Source organism: Mauremys mutica, chromosome 2 (genome assembly GCF_020497125.1).
Source record: "Mauremys mutica isolate MM-2020 ecotype Southern chromosome 2, ASM2049712v1, whole genome shotgun sequence".
NCBI classification, from domain to species: Eukaryota; Metazoa; Chordata; order Testudines; family Geoemydidae; genus Mauremys; species Mauremys mutica.
This window is the reverse complement of record NC_059073.1, coordinates 264126657-264144964: the sequence shown is the minus strand read 5'-3', so window position 1 is coordinate 264144964 and position 18308 is coordinate 264126657.

The window sequence follows — 18308 nt, the reverse complement described above, 5'->3', positions numbered from 1 at the left end:
GGAAAGGCCATGCTCAAATATCAAAGGGTCCCTAAGTGCCAAAGCATGAGAGAGAGAGAGAGCAAGCAAGGGACACAGAGCTGTAATTTAAGATTGGCCTTCACTCTTGACTGGAAAATATGTGCTCTTGAATTGTAATGCTCCTGTGAATGCATGTTTTGTTTTGTTTCAGTTCATTAGGAATCTTTGCAGCATTATTGATCTAAGCTACTGAACAATGAACACAATGATTAATCACATATGCATTCCAGAAACATTTTTCCGTACTGGACTCTTTCAACAGTGACAGTGCTTTGCTGTGTTTTGTCTTTCAATTCCCCATTCTACAAACCAAGGGCAGCTCTGCCTTCCAATGCTCAGTTCTTTGTTTTTGAATCTTTATTTGGCTAAATGACTCCACATTTTTGCATTCTCATGAGCCAAGTGCAGCCTGGATTTGGAAGCAAGAGGAGTCTGAGCGGATTTTTGCTCTCACAATAACATCTGATATCCATGTAACTGTAAGCACTCTGTCATTAAATTAAAAGGCCAAGTATTACAAGAGAAAAGAAGCATATTGCATCCTTGCAATCAAATGTAAAACAATGGTATTAGAGTGTATCAATCCTGCATGTGTTACCTGCCTTTTTTAATTTTATAAAGTGTCTCTATAAGAGGAAACTAAGCCTGATCCTGAAATCCTGTTCTGATACCATCTGAACTTTGGTTTAGATTCAAATCTAGACCAAAATGTATCTTTGTAATGGGCCCAAATTGGAATATGAATCCAATCTGAACTTTGGGGAAATTCAAATCCAAATTTTATAGCTCAATTTCAGCTCTAATTATTATTATTAGCATTGCTTAATCTGCTATAAACGATAGTCTCCTGAGCTAAAGTATTTAATACCCCAGCTCCCTATCAAATATCCTATGCTAAATCAAACACTGATTCTCATCTTGGGATCTCATTCCAAAAACTTTCCTTAATTCCTGTTAAACACTTGGATTTAAATATTTGTTTTTCAGTTTTCCGCTTTATGTTCAACATGAATCTTAATGTATCACACTGGTTGAAATATTTTCTCACAGCATATGTCCAACAAAAAAAAAATCTACATAAAGTAACGATACACAATCATCCATAACAGAAAAACCTGTAATTGATATTGGAGCTATTTGTAGGATTTGCAACTTGTGCTCTGAGAATCAGATAAATGTGTTGTCAAACTGCTTCATTGCTTTTCCCTTTCACCATAAGGTGTAGCGCAATGGTTCTCAACCAGGGGTACATGTACCCCTGAGGGTACGCAGAGGTCTTCCGGGGGTACATCAACTCATCTAGATATTTGCCTAGTTTTACAACAGGCTACATAAAAAGCACTAGCGAAGTCAGTACAAACTAAAAATTTCATACAATGACTTGTTTATACTGCTCTATATACTATACACTGAAATGTAAGTACAATATTTATATTCCAATCGATTTATTTTATAATTATATGGTAAAAATGAGAAGTTATTGTCTGTATAAAATGTTAGTTTGTACTGGCTTCACTAGTGCTTTTTACGTAGTCTGTTGTAAAACTAGGCAAATATCTAGATGAGCTGATGTACCACTTTTGTATTTTTATGTCTGATTTTGTGACCAAGTATCTTTTAAATGAGGTGAAACTTGGGGGTACACAAGACAAATCAGACTCCTGCAAGGGGTACAGTAGTCGGGAAAGGTTGAGAGCCACTGGTGTAGAAGGCTCTCAATATGTATAATAGAGCTAATTCTAAAAAAAAAATCATATTTGATGTATGACACTAAAGAAAACATTTTTCAAACAGATCATTTGCAGGCAGCAAATCTCAGAGTTAATTTGATATTATTTCTCATCACAGTAATAAGCTGTTTTGCTGCAGCAAAATATGTCTGCTTACAGTAAATACAGGGATGTCTGCAATAAATTAAATTCTTAGTTTTAGAAACACACACATGGGATTGTTTGTGTTTTCCCAAAAGGCTACATTTTCTGTAATGAGATCAGAGATTTTGGCTGCCATGTGATTTTTAGGAGCTCATTCATTCCTGCCTTTTCTAATTCACTAAGAAAAGATACAATCAGCTTTACAGTTCATCTGCAATCAAGCAAGGAGACTAAACACATTATTTTGTCACTTGCAATATGTTTCTGCTGCCACCAACATTTAATTAAAAAATTTACCTTTTCAACAAAATTCATGGGCATTGTGCATTCTGAAAAGCAAGACTTAACATTCAGTAAATAAAAGTATAAGAACAAGAAGGGATTTGTGGTGGGACACAATGGCCAACTCCACCCATGTTAGTGAAGCAAATTCGCACTTACGGAAAAAGTCCCATAAGCCAGAAATAGGATTTTCAAATTGCAGAAATTGTTGTGTTAATGTACGGATATACGTTTCTGACTTACGCAAAATTCGAGTTATGCAGGGCTTTCTGGAACAGAACGATTGTGTAAGTCGGGGGGACGTCTGTACTTACATCTTTGTATACTTAAGAATCAGTAATAGGGCCTGGGAGTATTTTTGACTCTTCTAAACATTCTCCATCAAGATCTACTGAGTCCTTTCAACACTGGCCTTTCTCTGGATGCTGGATTAAGGTGCATTTGGCATGCAACTCTGTTGTGGGGATACACTTCTGAGAGTTCATGGTTAGGGCTGCCAACTGTCTAAACACACAAACCCAAATGCCATGGCCCTGCCCTTTCCCCGAGGCCCCACCCCGCTCACTCCATCCCCCCTCCCTCCGTCGCTCGCTCTCCCCCACCCTCACTCACTTTGACTGGGCTGGGGAAAGGGGTTGGGGTACAAGAGGGGGTGTGGACTCTGGGCTGGGCCAAGGGGTTCAGAGTGTGGAAGGGGGCTCCAGGCTAAACCTGGGGCAGGGGGTTGGGGTGTGTGGGGGAGTGTGGAGTGCAAGCTCAGAGAGGGAGTTTAGGTGCAGGAGGGGGCTCAGGGCTGGGGAAGGGGGTTGGGATGCAGGAGGGGGTGAGAGTGCAGGATCTGGGAGAGAGTTTGGGTGTGGGAGGAGGCTCAGGGCTGGGGTGCAGGAGTGGGTTCGGGGGGCGGGCTCCGGCCAGGCAGCACTTATCTTGGGCGGCTCCCAGGCGGTGATGCAGCAGGGCTAAGGCAGGCTCCCTGGCTGCCCTGGCCCCATGTCTCTCCCAGAAGTGGCTGGCACATCCTGGGGGGAGCCAGTGGGCTCTGTGCACTGTCCCTGCCTGCAGGCACCACCCCTGCAGCTCCCATTGGCCACAGTCCCCAGCCAATGGGAGCTGTGGAGTCGGTGCTCAGGGCACTGGCAGCGCACAGTGACGCCCTAGCAGGGCTGGCTCTACCATTGTTGCTGCCCCAAGCAAAAAAAAAAAAGCCAAAAAAAAACTGCTCGGACTACCGCCCAAACTGCAGAAGCAAAAAAAAAAAAAAGCCACCCAGACTGTGCCACCCCAAGAATGAATGGAATGCCACCCCTTAGCATGTGCCGCCCCAGGCATGTGCTTCCTCCGCTGGTGCCTGGAGCCGGCCCTCCCCCTCGCCCGCCCCCCCCAGCCACAAAGGCTGTAGGGACATGCCAGCCGCTTCTGGAAGTGGTGTGGGGCCACGGCAGGCAAGGAGCCTGCCTTAGCCCACTGCACCACTGGACTTAGCAACCTAATAGCTCCCAGTTTGGCTTCAGTAGCCTCTAGGAGACAGAGCCTGATTCCGGGAGACTCCCGGTGAAACTGGGAGGGTTGGCAACCCTATTCACGGTGCTTGATTCTTCAATGTCTTGCCCCTTGTAGTCACTTACACTTGTGTAAACACTACTCTGGTATGGTAGCATTCTGCACTCACTTGTCATGTGCAAGTGACAACACAAGATGCAATGTGGTGAACAATCGGGCCAATTTTGGATATCCACTTTCCACAGAACATCCTCTCGATCTTTTGCACCCTCAATTGCAAACAATGAATTCACCTATTTTCTTCACAGTGTAGATAGCAGGGCCGCCCAGAGGATTCAGGGGGCCTGGGGCAAAGCAATTTCGGGGGCCCCTTCCATAAAAAAAAATGCAATACTATAGAATACTGTATTCTCGTGGGGGCCCCTCTGGGGCCTGGGGCAAATTGCCCAACTTGCACCGCCCCCTTTCCCCCCCCCCCCCAGCAGCCCTGGTAGATAGCAAGCAACGATACATTCTTGTTCTGTTGTTGGCATACTTAAATCTAGTGGGAGATAAAAATCACAAGAGTTCTTTGTAAACTCCTTTGTCTTTCTGATCACGTTGAGGTAGCACAGAGACATGCAGAGCTAGAAATGGGCTATAAGAAAAGACAGCTCTCTGATAAAATGAAAGCAAGAGTGTTAAGTACAAGGATGAAGTGGTCAATATCAGTTCACCTCAGACCATTCATAGCTCATCTTCCACCTAGTCAGCTACACCAGGAAACTAAAATACAACTGCCTGGGAGAGCAGACTTCTTTTCTGTTCTATAAATTGCGTGGGCCAAATTCACCGCTGGCATAAGTTGACTCCATTGTAGTCAAAGGAGTTGTGCCAGTGGTGTATTTGGGCCTGTTGTACTATTATGCACAGAGGGTAAAATTCACTCCTTTGCCGAGAGACCCCATGAGACCTGTGCATCTATTAAGTCCCATTTAAGCCCTATTTAAGGTTGGATAGGCCTTGTGCAGGTTCCCCACACAGAAGTGAGTCTCACTGAATTGCTGCTGTTTCAACTACACCAGTTACTGGCTTTGTCCATTAAATCATCTTTATATTATGTTATCGATTTGGGGTGGAGTTCTGAGAACAGGACTGCTTTCTGAGGAGAATAGTTTAATAATGAAGATAACTATTTTCTCTTTTGGGAAATTAGAAGGGGTAGGTAGGATTGGGATAAGAATCAACTACTGTTTTGTTCCAGCAATATTGTTTAAAAAAAATCCACAGCAGGTGGCAGTGCAATACAATCTACATACTTCAGTAAAGTAGAGTCTGGAAATCTTTCCATGCATTTACTTTAATGATCCAGTTGTCAATTTCTATTTCTTTCACCCATGCACGAGACTTAATTATAGCTCGGTATCTGTGCTGGAACCATTTCTGAGTACTTCCAAATAGATGCTTGGGTTTCTTCAACATTAACGTTCCAACTTCTTAATTTTCACATGAAAAAACTTTAAGGGGATACTGACAATTTAAAAATCCCATATCTGTCTGAAAATTGTTAACCTGCTATTGTTATAAGCTTCAACCCTAAAATAACTACAAGTGCAAGATAGAGGAAATGTTGTTTTTCTCTCTCCTACCCCCTTCTCCCAGTTCCGTTATTTTGTGCATTTAACAGCACTTTGTCTAGTCACCATTTCTTCTGTACAATCAGTTTTCCCTGTTTCTGTGGCTCTTTCACACAGTATCATGGAGAGAAACACATTTAAATGTGATTGAAAACCCACAGCAATTGGCAGGGAAACTCATGGACAGGAGTAGTGATTGAAACCATGTGACTAGATTTCACATTGAAGGTGTTCCTTTAGCACCTTTAGTTCTCAATTCCAAGTGTTCTGTAACTATAGCACTCTAATTGTGGTATCTTAATAATTATATAATTGATTCTATGGTAATTAATGCCTTTGTCTGCAGATGCCCATATTTAAATAAATGTTTGACTTCCACTTCTTCTCTTCACTGGACCTGATAATCCCCTAACACAGATATATGGAGGGAGGGAAAACTTCACAAGTTCTCATTTGGCAATTCCTCTTTGTTCTCAGGTGAGAAGATTGAAGTAAGGAATCTCGCCTTCAAAACCCAGGGAGCTCATAGGCACTATTGGAGGCAAGGAAAAGTGTAAAACCTTTGTCTTTGCACCTACTGTCAGGCTCCCTCAACAGCATGGCTCTGACCTCACCCTTCCAGGGAGACTGCTCCTGGCCAATGCCCTCAGAACTTCACGTACGATTGGAGCCTGAACATAGTCAAATTAATATTGCTTTGTTCAGCATTAATTTGCACAGGATTGGCCCCGCAAGTTTGGTGGCAGAAAATGTTGGAGGCCTGCTGTCCCACTGGCTCCAGCCATTCCAAACCATTTGCAAACAGAGGAGGCCACACCCTGTGGATACCCAGAGGCTTCTGGGTGTTTGGGGAGAATGGGGCAGCAGTTGTAGAGCCAGAATGTAGGTGTTCCACTCTCCCATGGACAGGACAACTAGGCTTCACAACTCTGTCTGGAGTATGAGGTTGTAATGGGGGCACTCATCTCTTGAGTACCTCCTAATGGCTGGGTGCAGTATCACAGTCCTTTTCTTGCTCCTGGCACCTGACCTTGGTAGGTCTTCAGTGGCTTGGCCCTCTAGCCAAGTCACAAATCCAAATGAACCCCTTCTGGGGTATTAGAGTCCAATAAATGAACAGTCCCATTTCCCTCACAAAGGTCTTCATCCCCAGCTCCAGGGCCTTTAAATTCAGCCCTTTTTTCAGGCTCTCCAGTAATCCCTGTCCCCCTTTCGGGGTTGATGCCCACTACTTCAGGTTCCAACCCAGGAACCCTATAAACAGCAGCTATGCACTGCTTGATTTCAGTTCATTGCTGCTTCTTACCTGGGCCCCTTTTAGCTTCATCCTTACCACAGGGTTAAGGTTCTGAGGTTCTCTTCCTTCAAATCCAGCTATGCAAAAGACAGCCAGACAAGTTCCTGGTCAGAGCAGAGCACCCTTCCTCACATCTCTGGTCCCAGGCATGAACTGATCTGTTAGGCCCTGCAGCTCCTTTTATCTGAGACTGCTGTTCTCTGATTGGTTGTTTCAAGAAGACCTCTTTAGGTAGGCCTGGAGGACACCTTCTCTGCTCCTTTCCTGTCACTTCGTTGCTTGCTGGGGCAGGGTGTATTAGGAGTGCAGGGCCTCCTGTAGGGAGCTGCAAAGGCCAGGTACATCCTGTCACAGATGCTCACTCTCAGTGCAGTATAACCTTAATTAACCTCCATTCCTTGAAACAGGATCATATCTCTGCTCAAAGTGCTGCTGTGCCTGGCATTGCATGAAGTGGTTGTGAGCTCTTCAGAAAGGAGTGCACAGAGCTTATAAATTCTATGGACTCTCTCCTGTGGAGTTCATAAACTCCTGACTCAAGCAGCATTTGTTTTTTTTCTAAATCAGTCATACAGATTCTTAAAGTCCGTCACTGGAATGCTCAATAGCTTGTAAAATCTACAGAGCTCACAAACCTCTCTATTTCAAAATTAATTAAAAACTTCAGAATTACTCAAAGGCATTAAGCTCTGGCTGAGGACGAGCACATAGGAAGTTTCTAGACCAAGCTGGTTTTGAAATGAGATGTTCCAATAATGAAAATAAAATCTTTTCAGTAACATGCATGAAAATTCATTTAAGAAAAACCACTATAATGCATGTAGCGAGGGAGTCAAAGTGGGGATTGTAATGGTAAGTCAGTTAAAACCTTATATATGAGTTACTATTATGCCCCCAATTTGGACCGTTTACTCCTTTATGCTAACCTAGTTTGTCTCTACTAGAAAGTCTTAGCAACCTGTACCTTTGTTATAAACAGCATTCTTGAGTTCCTTCATTAATTCTTGAGAGCACTATTGATGGCATAGGTAGAGGGGAAAGGAAAGCACAATGGGCTTGCATCCTTTCACTTACTTTTAGACTTCATAAAGCTATCAACTCTCAAATCTGACCCCTCCTGGGAGCCTGAGGGCACTTCTGAAAGACTTTACACTCCTCTCTTTGAACTCTTCAATTCATCTGTACTTCATTTTCCTTAAAAATAGCAAGTGGAATTAGCTGCCCTCTCTTGTAACTTTCTTCTGCTTAGTGTTTCTGAAAGACAAGGAGGTATGTTTTCACATAGCTTGCAGAGAGTTGGCTCCACAATTCCCACCGATTTTAGTGGGAGGTGAAGGAAGGAAGCAAGCCCAGGCAACTCCTTGTATTTGTAGGTGAAGATGGCCACTGACACTGCACAATATTTTAAAATTCTGCCTAGTTTATTTGTCAAAACAACACGATATAATCACACTAGTTTCAATTATTTTTGGTCATTTATTTCAAAATACCTGTCAGCAAGTATGTCTGTAACAATACAGACAATAAAAAAATTCAGGAAATGTTTTTGACAAATAGATTCCTTATTAGTCATATCAATACAGAAGTCTGAGTAATAATTTATTTAAACTACAATAAAAGAACCGTATTTCCTGCACCTCTCAGAAGCAGTGCAAAGGCTTGGAAGAGTCAGGGGTAACAGAGGAGGTGAGGGAGAGGGAAGTAAATTGCTAGGAAGGAGCCTGGATCTGAACATGGAGGGTTGTGGGGTATGGGTGGGAAAAGTATGGAACAGAGTTTTTTTTGTGGGGGTGCGTGGAGAATTCTTAAGGAGCTTCCCCCATGCAGAGCCTGGCTGACCCAGGGCCGGCCCACAACATTTTGGCACCGGAGGTGGGGAGCTCAAATGACGCCCCCATGCCCCCTCGCTTGGGCCATGTCATAAACAGATAGTAAGGGTTAAGGTCTCTTTTACCTGTAAAGGGTTAACAAGCTCAGTAACCTGATGAACACCTGACCACAGGACCAATCAAGGAACAAGATAGTTTCAAATCTCTGTGGAGGGAAGTCTTTGTTTGTGTTCTTTGTTTGGATTGCCGTTCTCTCTTTGGATTTAAGAGAGGCCAGACATATTCTTCAAGTTCTCCAAGGTTTCCTGAAGTATTTTCTTCTATTCAGTATAGTGAGTATTAGAAGGCAGTTTAGTCTTATAATTGATTTCTACATTTGCAATTGTGTGTTTGCTGAAGAAATATCTTTATTTCTGCTTGCTGTTACTTTGATTATTCTGAGGAGGAGGGAGGGGCAGTCTCTCCAGTTTTTATAAGTTAGACCCTGTAAATTTTTCCATCCTGGTATTACAGAGATAGTATACTTTCTTTCTTTCTTTTAATAAAATCTTTTCTTTTAGAACCTGAGTGATTTCTTCCCTTGTTTGGATTTTCAGGGGAAAGGGAGGGGGAAAAGTGAATCCCTCTTTGTTTGATTCAAGGAGTTTGAATCAAGGTGATCTCTCCCAAGGACAAGGGGAGGGGAAGAAGGTGGGGGGGAATGGATTATTTCCCTTTGTGTTAAGATCCAAGGAAGTTGGGATCTGTGTTCCCCAGGGAAAGTTTGGGGGAACAGGGAGTGTACTAGACACTGGAATTTCTAGTTGGTGGCAGCATTACCAGATCTAAACTAGGATTTAAGTTTAGAGGAGTCCATGCAGGTCCCCATCTTGTGGACGCTAAAGTTCAAAGTGGGGAATAAACCTATGACAGGCCAAAACTTTGAAAAGTCTCAATTCTGCCTTCTTCCTGTTCTGCTCCTCTCATGGTACTGCTCTGCTACCCACCCCAATAAAGGAGAACTAGCAACTTAAAATGCCTTGTTCAAAAATTTTAAGTAACACAACTTTCAAACGCCTGAACAGCAAATGTAACTTTTCTTGTCTGCATAGTAAACACTGGCATTTTGATCTGTTTGAATAATCAAAGTGGTGCTTTTCGTGCCTTCTTGGTTACAAAGATTTGAACCGCTTCCTGAAGGTCCACAGTCTGGGCCAGCTCATGCTCTATTGAGATGGTTGCTAGGCCGACCAGCCTCTCCTGTGTCATTGTGGAGCGTAGATGTGTTTTTATTAACTTCAGCTTGGAAAAACTGCGTTCACCACTGGCAACTGTTACAGGAAGCGTTAGACGCACGCACAGAGCAACAAAAGCATTTGGAAGGAGAGTGGTATTCTTATTTGTGCACATATATTCCAGAACAGCCTTTGGAGTTGATCCTACTGAAATGTATCTTGAAAGGGCTTTCAGTTCATCACATAAATCACTCGCATCAATATCGCGCATGTCATCATGTGTCAACACTGTCTCTAGTGCCCCGCATTGCTGGTGTAGGTCTTCTTCAGGTATAGTGAGGAGTTTTGGAATATCATGCAACATCCCAAATATACTTCTGTGTTCCTTGAGCTGCATGAAATGTTCTTCAACTGACTGTATTGCACAATCTAGCACCTGGCTAAAAAATTCAACTTTGAATTGTTGTTTGGGGTCTCTTATGGGTTTATCCCATGCCTCATAATCAAAATGTCTTCTTCTTTGGTGACTCTTGTATTCTTGAACGGGTGGGAAAATAGCTTCAGTGTGAAATTCGTTCCTCTGCCAGCTTCTATGCACTCTTCAGAACGTTTTGAAATCCCTCATCTGACCGGTAAGACTGTAGGTATGACTTTGCTTTGTCTAGTTGTTCCATTGCTCCAGATATATCATGGTCAACACCTTGGAGTCTCTTGCTTACAACATTTATTCCAAACAGTATGCCATGCCACAACACTAAGCCATACAGAAATTTGAAGTTAGGTATGTTTCTGGTGATTCCATTTCCTTCTGCCACTGTTCTCCCACGAACAGTTCCCGTCATAGTATTATTCTCCATAATGGCAACTATGGCATCATCTATCTTCCCAATTTGGTGTTTGATAGGCTTTATTGCCTCCACTCAACTTTTCCATCATGTGGCACTCAGTGGTTTCAGTGTCAGAGAGGATGTTCCCAGATGTTGCTTCAAAATTTGCCATCAATGAGTTGATGCAGAGAAAAATACATAGATGCTTTGAATTACATTAAAACATTTAGCAACCTCACTAGAAGCTGATGCTGCATCACTGACCACCAAGTTCAATGAATGAGAACTGCATGGGTCAAAAAAAGCTCGAGGGTTTAACTCTTGGATCTGTGTCTGCACTCCTCTGTTCTTTCCTCTCATGTTGGCACCATTATCATAGCCCTGACCTCTAATGTCAGCTATCGCAATTCCCGAATCTTCCAGCTTTTAAAGAAGCACATTTGTCATACCAGCTCCTGTAGTATCATCAATGTCAATAAATTCTAGAAAATGCTCTCTGACAGTCACCACTGCAGGGACATTTTCACTAGGTTCTGTTGTTGTTACAAATTGCACCATTAAAGTCATTTGTTCTGTATGGCTGATGTCAGGTGTGCAGTCCGGAATAATAGAGTAATATCTTGCTGACTTCTGCCATAATCTTCTGTTTGACTTTTGTTGCCAGTAACTGTATGATCTCATTTTGAATTGTTTTTCCAAGGTAGTGATGTGTGTACATTTCTTGGGTGGTGACTCTTCTTAGATGCTCCTGGAGTACAGCATCAAACTCAGCCATCAGCGCCACAATTTTAAGGAAGTTTCCACTGTTTGGCACATACAGCTGATCTGAAGTGTCACGCAGTGCTAGGTTTTGGGTAGCAAGCATTCTCACAATGGCAATGAGCCTTTTCAGAACATTTTGCCAGTAAAGAGACTCTGATGCAATCTTCTCTTGATGCTGATCATCTATGGTGGCCTTTAACCTTAGTCTCATCTCAAGCTCTTTCCACCTATGGAACGCTCTCTGGTGATTTGCTGCCTTCTCATGGCATGCCAGATTTCTAGCCAGATTTTTCCAGTTCTTTATTCCTGTAGAACACAATGTGGCTGGAACAAAAACTGCATGCAGCATTCTGGGTTTTTGAGTACATAAGCCATGGCCTCTCCACTTTGTCACCATTGGGGATTTCATGCCAGTAATGTGTTGGATGGAAATTTTGTTTTCATTGTCTTTGGGGAACATTAAGTTTTTCACTTGCTGTGGCCCATGCAGTACAAGGAAGTCCCTCAGGCTACTGCTCAAGTGGGTCCACAGTCCTGGATCATCTAGACTTAAGGAACTAAATTCAGCAGCAGCTGTTTCTTGCGCCTCCACCACATTCTTCTCTGATCTACCCTTTTCTTCTGGAATGTGCACAGTTACATCAATTTGAGATGGAGATCTGGATGCTGCAGTAGCTGCCAGGTCACCTGCACTCTGACTAACTGGAAGATCAGGCATCTCATCACCACTCACATCCTCACTGGGGCTGGAAGGCTCACCATGAACATTTGTGTCTATGTATCTCAGGAGAGCCCTTCCTGCTTAGATAGAAAAGCTTCCTTTGCTCTCTTTCTTTTTCTGAATGCTGCCCCAGAGGGGTGTTTTCTTCTTTCACTCATGACTGCTGTTCTGTGTCAGCTATAGAGGCTCTCAACACTCAGTTGAAGGGGACAAATAAGCAGGCTGGTAGCAGGGCCTGAGTGGCTCCTACTACTTTTAAGGGCCTAACTGGCTCCTACTACTTCAGTTGACTGCCTGTTCTCCTCAAGTGGGTTCGGGGAAGCAGCAGGAAACAGAAAGCTCCCTGAGAAGCTGATATTAATCAGTCTAGGCTCCTGGGGCTGCTAGAGAGAATATAAGAACGGCTGTACTGGGTCAGACCAAAGGTCCATCTACCCCAGTATCTGTCTACCGACAGTGGTCAATGCCAGGTGCCCCAGGGGGAGTGAACCTAACAGGCAATGATCAAGTGATCTCTCTCCTGCCATCCATCTCCATCCTCTGACAAACAGAGGCTAGGGACACCATTCCTTACCCATCCTGACTAATAGCCATTTATGGACTTAGCCACCATGAATTTATCCAGTCCCCTTTTAAACATTGTTATAGTCCTAGCCTTCACAACCTCCTCAGGTAAGGAGTTCCACAAGTTGACTGTGCGCTGCATGAAGAAGAACTTACTTTTATTTGTTTTAAACCTGCTGCCTATTAATTTCATTTGGTGACCCCTAGTTCTTGTATTATGGGAATAAGTAAATAACTTTTCCTTATCCACTTTCTCAACATCACTCATGATTTTACATACCTCTATCATATCCCCCCTTAGTCTCCTCTTTTCCAAGCTGAAGAGTCCTAGCCTCTTTAATCTTTCCTCGTATGGGACCCTCTCCAAACCCCTAATAATTTTAGTTGCCCTTTTCTGAACCTTTTCTAGTGCCAGTATATCTTTTTTGAGGTGAAGAGACCACATCTGTACACAGTATTCGAGATGTGGGCATACCATGGATTTATATAAGGGCAATAATATATTCTCAGTCTTATTCTCTATCCCCTTTTTAATGATTCCTAACATCCTGTTTGCTTTTTTGACCGCCTCTGCACACTGTGTGGACATCTTCAGAGAACTGTCCACGATGACTCCAAGATCTTTTTCTTGACTCGTTGTAGCTAAATTAGCCCCCCATCATATTGTATGTATAGTTGGGGTTATTTTTTCCCAATGTGCATTACTTTACATTTATCCACATTAAATTTCATTTGCCATTTTGTTGCCCAATCACTTAGTTTTGTGAGATCTTTTTGAAGTTCTTCACAGTCTGCTTTGGTCTTAACTATCTTGAGCAGTTTAGTATCATCTGCAAACTTTGCCACCTCACTGTTTACCCCTTTCTCCAGATCATTTATGAATAAATTGAATAGGATTGGTCCTAGGACTGATCCTTGGGGAACACCACTAGTTACCCCTCTCCATTCTGAGAATTTACCATTAATTCCTACCCTTTGTTCCCTGTTTTTTAACCAGTTCTCAAGCCATGAAAGGACCTTCCCTTTTATCCCATGACAGCTCAATTTACGTAACAGTCTTTGGTGAGGGACCTTGTCAAAGGCTTTCTGGAAATCTAAGTATACTATGTCCACTGGATCCCCCTTGTCCATGTGTTTGTTGACCCCTTCAAAGAACTCTAATAGATTAGTAAATCACGATTTCCCTTTACAGAAACCATGTTGACTATTGCTAAACAGTTTATGTTTTTCAATGTGTCTGACAATTTTAGTCTTAACTATTGTTTCGACTAATTTGCCCGGTACTGACGTTAGACTTACTGGTCGGTCATTGCCGGGATCACCTCTAGAGCCCTTTTTAAATATTGGCGTTACATTAGCTAACTTCCAGTCATTGGGTACCGAAGCTGATTTAAAGGACAGGTTACAAATCTTAGTTAATAGTTCCGCAACTTCACATTTGAGTTCTTTCAGAACTCTTGGGTGAATGCCATCTGGTCCCGGTAACTTGTTAATTTTGAGTTTATCAATTAATTCCAAAATCTCCTCTAGTGACACTTTAATCTGTGACAGTTCCTCAGATTTGTCACCTACAAAAGCCAGCTCAGGTTTGGGAATCTCCCTAACATCCTCAGCCGTGAAGACTGAAGCAAAGAATCCATTTAGTTTCTCCACAATTACTTTATCATCTTTAAGCGCTCCTTTTGTATTTTGATCATCAAGGGGCCCCACTGGTTGTTTAGCAGGCTTCCTGCTTCTGATGTACTTAAAAAACATTTTGTTATTACCTTTGGAGTTTTTGGCTAGCTGTTCTTCAAACTCCTCTTTGGCTTTTCTTATTATACTCTTGCACTTAATTTGGCAGTGTTTATGCTCCTTTCTATTTGCCTCACTAGGATGTGACTTCCACCTTTTAAAGGAAGTCTTTTTATCTCTCACTGCTTCTTTAACATGGTTGTTAAGCCACGGTGGCTCTTTTTTAGTTCTTTTACTGTTTTTCTTAATTTGGGGTATACTTTGAAGTTGGGCCTCTATTATGGTGTCTTTAAAAAGCGCCCATGCAGCTTGCAGGGATTTCACTTTAGTCACTGTACCTTTTAACTTCTGTTTAACTAACCCTCTCATTTTTGCATAGTTCCCCCTTTTGAAATTAAATGCCACAGTGTTGGGCTGTTGAGATGTTCTTCCCATCACAGGGATGTTGAATGCTATTGTATTATGGTCACTATTTCCAAGCCATCCTGCTATAGTTAGCTCTTGGACCAGCTCCTGCGCCCCACTCAGGATTAAATCTAGAGTTGCCTCTCCCCTTGTGGGTTCCCGTACCAGCTGCTCCATGAAGCAGTCATTTAAAGTATCGAGAAATTTTATCTCTGCATTTCGTCCTGAAGTGAAATGTTCCCAGTCAATATGGGGATAACTGAAATCCCCCACTATTATTGGGTTCTTAATTTTGATAGCCTCTCTAATTTCTCTTAGCATTTCATCATCACTATTACTGTCCTGGTCAGGTGGTCGATAATAGATGCCTAATGTTATATTTTTATTAGAGCATGAAATTTCTATCCATAGAGATTCTATGGAACATGTGGATTTGCTTAAGATTTTTACTTCATTTGAATCTACACTTTCTTTCACATGTAGTGCCACTCCCCTCCCTCCCGCACGACCTGTTCTGTCCTTCCGATATATTTTGTACCCGGGAATGATTGTGTCCCATTGATTGCTCTCAGTCCACCAGGTTTCTGTGATGCCTATTATATCAATATCCTCCTTTATCACAAGGCACTCTAGTTCACCCATCTTATTATTTAGACTTCTAGCATTTGTGTACAAGCACTTTAAAATCTTGTCCCTGTTTATTTGTCTGCCATTTTCTGATGTGTCAGATTCTTTTTTATGTGACTGTTTATCATCTGATCTGGCCCTTACATTATCCTCTTCCATCCTCTGCTCCTGACTATAACCTGGAGATTCTCTACCATAGACTATCCCCTAAGAGAAGTCTGTGTCCGATCCACATGCTCCTCTGCAGCAGTCGGCTTTCCCCCATATATATAGGTATATAAGAGGCTCCTCCTCCTCTCTCTCCCTGCAACTCCTGCTGCTTTCTGTTATTCCCTCTCACCTTTTCTCCTGCCTGCCTGGTCTCTTGTTCCATCCTTCCTCCAGCACAGCACTTCACCATCTCTGTGCATCTAGAGCAGAGAGAATACATATGCACCAGAAGCAGACACAATTTTCTACAATCTAGGTCCTAGTGGTGCCCACCCATAGTCTGGCATCTAAGGTGACCGCCTCAGTTCGCCTCATGGTAAGGCCAGCCCTGGGCTGATCCCTAACCCCTCTCATTCAGTCAGGCACATCTGCCCATGTTCTCATGTCTTCCTGCACCTCCATGTGTCCCTCCACCCCCACTCAGATACCCTCACCCCCCACCCCCATGTGGCCCTGCACCCCTCCCTCATGGCTCTGTACCCCCTCCCCCATGTGTCTGTGCCCCCACCCAGCCACTCCCCTGTCCCCATGTGTCCTTGTACCCCCTCCCCCTGTACCCATGTGTTTCTGTGCCCCCACCCAGCCACTCCCCTGTCCCTATGTAGCTCTGCACACCCTCCCCCATCATCTCCCCCATGGCCCTGTGCCTCCACTCCCGTTCAGGCCCTGCCCCAGTCTGTCCTCCCCCAATAGCCTTTATAAGCCCCTGTCTGACCCCCCCCCCCCCCGTACTCCACACTGTCTGTGTCCCCATAGCCCTTGTCTCCTGACCTGGCCTGACAGGCACTGTAAAGAAGGCAGGCTCTTTCTCTTCCCTCTCTGGCAGGGAGCTGCTGCTGTGTTCTATCACCACAGCACCCCCTGGTGGACAAAAGGCAGAACTGAAGCAACATTTTGGCAGAAGGTTTTTCTGTTGAAAAAATTAAAAATATGAGTGGCTCATTAATTATGCACACATGCAGTAGTGCAGAATTCCCCTGGGAGTATCTGGGTAAATCAGGGCATACAAATACAATAATTAGTAACATTTACATAACTTGTTAATTAGTTCTGACGCTTGCAGTTGCAACTAGCAAGTATCTCATGAAAACATTTTGTAGCTGAATCCTGGGTATTGAATAGTTGATGGATCACTTTACAGCTGTGAGCCAGTGTCTCACTTGTTCTTTCTCTGTGATAGTAGGAGCATATACAAAGCAACCTATGTCAGCTCCAGAATTAAAAATATATCTGCATTTGAATGAAGACATTTGACAACTGGTTCACGTTGCACTTAGTTGCCAGCTACTAAGTGCTGGATTCAATGTTTATCCTGCAAGAGATGACATCAAATACCTAACCAGAGCTTTCCCTGCTTTTTTATATGTTTGTCATTATTTATTTCATGAAAGGTGAGAAACTGTGAACTTGGGTCTTGGCAAGTAAGTGAATGGGGAAATAATTTTCCAATACTTGGTTTTAAGATGTGACTTTCTAATTTAATCTGCACACATAGTGGAGCTGATTCTCCCCTCATTTACAATGGTGTAACTCCATTGACTTGTCTGGGAGTTAACTCCTCATTCACATGAATGTGAGTGGTGAACTGGGACCCTAGCAGTTCTCAGTCTTCCTTGGCCCAGGCTGGGGTGGGCTGGCCTGCCACTAGGACTTGGGGTGGCTGGGGCTGGGGCTCGCAAGGCCCAGGGCTGGGGGCGCTGGGCCCACACTGCTTGTCCAGTGCTCCAGGCCTGGGGTTGGGGGTGCTGCAGCTGTGCCGCCCACCCAGCACTCCAGGACTGGGGGCGCTTGGGCAGGCTAGGGCAGGGGGTGGGGCAGCAGCTGAGGTGAGGGTGCGCTGGGCTCCAGCAGGGGAGGGGGTGGAAGGGGAGGAGCAGGGCCTCAGGCAGAAGGGGAGAGGCTGGAGGCTAGCCTCCCACAATGGCTGGTTCACCCACCACCCCTGGACCCTAGGCACAAACTTAACATCTTAAACTTTTAAAAATAATATTTTAAAAATATTTGCAAATTTTCTTTAAAACAGAAAAACTAAAATAAATGTAGGTGAGGAAAAGAGTTCTGTTTTCTCCTACAGGATGCTAAAAGACTTGCCTGGAGAAGGATAGAAAGGATGGAAGCTGTAACTGATGTGCTGAAAGTGAATTTGGGAGAATGATTGATTGGTTGCTACTTCCTGAATGACAGTGTAAATCCCCATCTATTTTGGCCTCTGAAACAAGTCACAAGCAAAAGTTCCTAAGTAAAATTATTCTGCATAGTGTCCTAGGAGTAGCTTCTTTTTGTATTATAAAGTTTCCTCATCAACAATTCAGTCAAAGATCTGGAGATTGAGCCTGTCTCATGAGACAAGCTATAAATCAGAGCAAATCCCTTAGGGTGATATTTACATATACAACACAGCATTTTACAGTTGAAATAAATCACTTAACTGAAATGAAATGGAGCATTTGTGTCAGCATTCAATCAGATATAGGGTACAACTTTGTTTGCTCAACTTAGTTCACTCAAAAACACGAGAAAATGCAGTGGAATTAATAAAATTATGCAATTTGGAATGCTTAGCTTCTGAAGTCATATGGTACACTGTTAACTGCTTTGAAATAACATTAAGGTGTCTATTTGCGCTCTGAAAAGGAAATTAATATTAACTTATCTGAACAACTTGCAAACGGACATTGCAGGAAGCTCATTCAATCTCACATGGAAAATAAATAAACCAGTAGAGAAAAGGATGGGTGGGAATTTGACTTCCTCTGTTTCTGGAGAAGCAAATTTTTTAAAAAAATATATAATGTATTTGGCAAAAGATTTTTAAATGGAAAATT